The sequence below is a fragment of the Diuraphis noxia genome, unplaced genomic scaffold (assembly GCF_037042655.1).
Source record: "Diuraphis noxia isolate RWA-SAM2 unplaced genomic scaffold, SU_Dnox_SAM2 contig0002, whole genome shotgun sequence".
Classification (NCBI taxonomy): domain Eukaryota; kingdom Metazoa; phylum Arthropoda; class Insecta; order Hemiptera; family Aphididae; genus Diuraphis; species Diuraphis noxia.
The window spans coordinates 46,010,406-46,016,105 of NW_028301712.1; the positions used below are offsets into that span (position 1 = coordinate 46,010,406).

General features: G+C 25.0%; 1 long non-coding RNA gene across 1 annotated transcript; it reads left to right on the forward strand.

The window, feature by feature from the left end:
• Window positions 1-358: 358 nt before the first annotated feature.
• LOC149058532 (uncharacterized) lies at window positions 359-4,826 on the forward strand. The gene is made up of 3 exons (XR_016190238.1): window positions 359-414; window positions 1,812-1,861; window positions 4,708-4,826. It is a non-coding gene; the product is annotated as an uncharacterized LOC149058532 (long non-coding RNA).
• Window positions 4,827-5,700: the final 874 nt, after the last annotated feature.

Here is a 5,700-nt window from a genome sequence, read left to right on the forward strand (position 1 = left end):
TTCAATAAATTTTTTTTGAACCGTAGGTACCCGTAAGCCAAGTGTGCAATGTCTATGTTAGTATTTAAAATGTTGTTCTTATTTTATTTTTCGTAGGTAAACGAGTAATATTCTGCCTATGAAATAATATCATTAAAATATGGATAACTGTGTTTGGAGCAAAGCTTTATTATATGACTTCATAGAGGCGTATAAATACAACAAATGTCTTTGGCTGAAAGAAAATCGATATTACTATAACAAAGCTGTAAAATTACAAGCATACAAAAAACTGGTAAATTTGATACAAGACGAATTTCCAAACGCTGACGTACTATTTGTTAAGAAAAAAATAAAAAATATGAGATGTTCTTTCCGAAAAGAGCTTAAAAAGATGTCTCAAGAAAGCTCAATAATTTACAAACCAAAACTTTGGTAAGTTCAAAAAACAATTAACAATTAATATTTTTAATATTTTATAATAATTATTATATGTTATTAAATTCATATACTATTATACAAGCAGTTATTGACTTTTAAAAGTAATTAACGATATACCATAAGATGACTTAAATAACTTCTTGGTTTAAATATACATTTTAATTAATATTATAATATTTCTTAGAGAATTATAATTCTATAAAATACTGATTTTTACATTAAAATCTTTGAACATTTCTTGCAACATTTAAGAAACTTGATATATGGGTTTAAGTCTTAACTAAGTTAAGTATTTTTAGTATTAGCGTTTGACTTGATTCAAAATTAAACTAGATGTATACGTTCTGTTTTTTATAATACGGTTATTTACGTGCTTTATTTGTAAAGAATATTATGTTTTTAGTTTGATTATAACAACAACATTTTTCATTTTTATATTGGAAATTCAAATTTCAAAGACGTGCCATTTAATAAACATAAACCATACACTCGCCGTCATGTTTACCAATTGAAAAATTTGACTTGATTACAATTTTTATTAAAAAATATTTAACAATTCAATAACATATTTAAAGGGTATCAGCACATTATTTGATCCCTTTCTAATTTACGTGCAATATAGAAAACATACTATTAACACAGCCGACCCTACGCAGTGGCGTATTCGCGTATTCGCGTATTTGACTTAGTTGTATGTGATGGGATGCACTAAAACTATTATACATACGCTTAAATTATATAACCTATTTATTTTATCACGAAATGGTTTTATTTTTATTTTGTGTCTGATGACACTTTTCTAGCAGATATAAAATATAATAATAATCAATTTCAGAAAAATATCTAGTAGCATATTTAATCTTGCTTATACTTTTCCGATATAAAAACCAATAATTATTCAAGTCATGGGGTGAGAGATCACTTGCATCGCCTATCCTTCAGGGACGCGCCTAGCACTGCGTAAATGGCGCGTTGTTACTTTTAATATTAGAGTGAATTTTCTTCTGTTATTAATCTTTAATTTAAAAAATAATTTGTGTACGGTTAGGTTATTTTTTAGGGTATTTAAAAGTCAATGCAATAAATTATATCAAGTACTTTTTTAAAAATTGTAAAAATGTACACGCTTATATCTAACAAAACAATTAAAATATGAGAAATTCTTTACAGGTTATGTTTTTATCATAAAATTTGATTATTGGTGAATTTAATATAATAAAACAAAAACATAATAACATAATAGGGTTGCTGAAAGTAAATTTCGTATGAGTCCCGCTTAAAGAGATATTACTAAAAAGAAAATACATTTAATAATATAAAATCTCTTATTATTTAAAGAATATTATACAAATAATAGGTATATTATATTAACAATAAAATCCAAATTTCAGGTATTTTGATTTATTGATGTTCACAGTAAATAAGAATAATCTGGCAACACGTAAGTAGTAATTTATTACAATATTATTATAAATTAACATTTAAAATATTTTGTTTGAATTAACTTTTATTTTTTAATGATTAATAACAAAGTTAAAGGATACCTATATAATATTTGTAACTTATAAGAATCGAGTAAATATACTGACCAGCGAGTTTTACGAATTTATTTAAAAGTAACAATACCTATTATCTATATTTTTTTGTCGATTTTGTTTAATATTTATTCTTAGGTAGCTAAATAAATAGCTATATATGAGTTGGATATTATTACAATTAAAAATGTTTACATAGTCAGATTTAAAATTAAAATATTGACTAAAAATTTACGAAAAAAACCTAAGATAATTTTCTTTTTAAATTTAAATTTTATTATAAATCTTCATGTATTCTAATATTATTTATTAACATATATTTGTGATAATACTGTTTTCCCTCTACATATATATGGGCGTTACGTTCTCAATCTATAATTCAAACTACAAATTCCTTTGAGCCATTTCATTCACATTTCAAAAACAATTTTTATGTGCCACATGCCAATATTCATAATAAAATAAGTGTGAATTAAAATTAGAAGTATAAGAACAATAAAAGATATAAAATGAACTCTAATTCTAAAAAAATATATAAAAAATTATGAAGAAGGGAAAAAGAATAGATTTGAATCTGTAAAGTCAATATCATATTATTTAAAAAATAATTTTAGTTTTATGCATTTAAAAAAAAAAAAAATGATCGGTTAATAAAAATTATTTATTTGTATATTATCTGGCTCAATCTCAAGGTACACTTTAAAATCGATTTATTTTACAGGTAGTAAAATGTAAACAGATATTTTGGCCGTAGCACGTTTGGATACAGTAGACCCTAAACGCAACACGTTTGGGTACAAATGAATACACCGTTTTAGAACACCATATATCTAGAAAGATAACACGTTTGGTTACATAGGAAATAGGTATTAATATAACATTTAGAAACACCTTGAAAAATAAAACTTTAATAATTAATCATTAATTTGATGGAAATATTTTTCGTCTAGCTTCATACATACTTTTCCTGAATAACCTGACGTCAGAATGACTTAGGTGCACTGATTTTGGGCAATTACGTAGTTCTTGTCGTATAAGTTTATTTGGCTTCACGTTAAGATCAGTAGTTGCTTTGCGCTTTAAAAGTGACATCACAATTTGTTTAGTGATGGTTTCTTCAACTAATTCATCATGACTATGTTCACCGTTTATTGAAATTACCGTTTTTAAATTGGCAGTTAATTTAGCAATGACGGTGCATTTACGATTCGTGCAACGAAAAACTTTAGTTGTATCTTTGTTTTCTCTAAACTCGCTAAATTTATAACTGTTCATCACAACACACTTTTTCCGTTTTCCCACGTCGGGTTTCAAAAACATCGGAAATATTCACGTCCATAATTATAAAGAATATAATAATCTTGTCGATTGAAAATCCAAATCGGAACTGAACGTTGAAACATTTAGTTAGTTTCATAAACCATATCTTATAAAGATATCATATCTCAATAAGCCTATTTCGCAATAACCTATTGGCAATTAGCGTATGTAGGTACCCAAACGTGCTATGTGTTTGTGTACCCAAACGTGTTCTACATTTAAAGGTAAAAACAATGTAATGTACCCAAACGTGCTTCACCCGATATTTTGTACGAAACAGGTAGTTAAAATGTGGCTTAATTACCGACCACCTATTCAAAACTTAGGGTAATAGACTCGATTTAAACCTGTCTTTGAAATTTCTAAAATTTCCTATAATACGAAGATAATGGAATCTTAACTCATATTTTAAGACTTTAAGTGAATTAAATACATAACTTACTATTTCCAGTGCAATACTACAATTTTTATGTGATCCATAAATAATAAAGTCTTAATTATTGATTTTTTTTTTAAAGAATTTCACCAATCATCCGTTTTCATTATTCATAATAATAATAATGTAGGTACTTGCTATTTATTAAATTTATTTCAATATGAAGTTTTGAAAATAGCGCGTTTTGGCACAATCAATACATTTAAATTTGACTATTAAATTACAATATTATTTACAAAATTTTTTTTTTAAATATATACATTTTTTGTCATATCCCTGCTTTTTCTCAAGAACTACATAATTAATTTCGTAAAATGTTCTATTTTTTACAAACGTAGATATAAAATTAACTATCATCAAAAATAAAACAATTGACAATAATTACTAAAACTTACAGATGGTATCGGCAAGATTCTTATAGATATAATATACGTATATATATATATTATAATCACTCAATGTAGCACTTTCAACAGCTAGGTACCCACCCATTGCAGTGGTCGCTCCATGGCCCAGTTCAACTATTGATTACCTATTTACCATTAGGTCCTAGCATAGACATAATATATATGTCTATGGGTCCTAATGATACGATCCGGATAAATAGAAATTTCCAGCGCTTATATCAATATATTACATATTCAAATAAGTACCTTGTTAAATAACAAAAATATAATTGCATTTCATAATCTATTTATTCAAATTTTTTATATGATGATATATTGATATAATACAGATATGAAATATATAATATCTAAAATAAAAAACTTTTATCACAATATGATATTTGGCCATTTGTATTTATAATAAAAAATATATAAATTTGTTCATCCTTTTTTAATCATCAATACTTAGTGAGACTTACTTTACTTGCTCTGACTATACAACATTGATTATAATATATTATATTATATTAAACCCTGATCTCCGTAGAAAATACCAATATTGTATATTATTTCATGCATATCAATTATTAACAGCTGTGCACCTTTTCAGCTGAAGATGTTCCTGACCAGAGTTTTTTGGAGGTTGAATTCAAATAAATCCACGAAAAATAAGATTCTACCCGAATATTGTCACTTATTTTTATAATAGTTTAACATAGACAATTCATGGACCATTATTTAAGATAATTTATTTTAGTTAACAAATATAATATACATATCAAACGTTAAATTATCACTTCTCAATAATATTTTATTTTTTAATTATTTTTTTTATTGCTATTGTATCATAATCATAATTCATAATTATATTAAATTAAATTAAATTACTATTGATTATGGTCAATGTTTTAATACCTACAATTACCTATTCTTGCTTTTTTTTATTACCATATTAATTTAGTTTATAAATATATAAGTATTTTTACTCTACTACAACAAATATTTTTAATTCCATGATGTTTATTTTTAATGTAATGGAATTCAGTTTAAAAACTGAATTATGTATTAACGACGTCTATCGACAACGTTTTATAAATTCATATTCAATTGTACTTATGGCTGCAGTTACAAATAGGGATTACTCTACATGATTCTTTATCGATTATAAAATAAATAATATAATCTGTAGTTAATGGTTATATTATATTTAATAATTATTATTTTTATTGCTTGTTAGTGATATCAATCCCGTAGGTACGATTCACCATCACGTTATATCACTTTAAGTGCCCATATTTTTTTCCTCGATATTGGTTAATTAACAACAATAATAATGGAAAATTACGCTAGGCTATGATACATTTTATATAAGGATAATAGTTTCGATGATTGAAGTTTTAAGTGCTTTAGTTTTAATATTTTTTTCTTTGTAATTGTTTTGAAAATATGTATATAAATACAATATACAATACATTGATACAATCTACGCCTTTGTATTAAATTTGTGTTAATGTTTTTTCGGCATTTTATTATTGGAACCAATATTCAAACGCACAAAATAATAATTTAACATATTAAAATTATAGTATTATACAGAGATAGG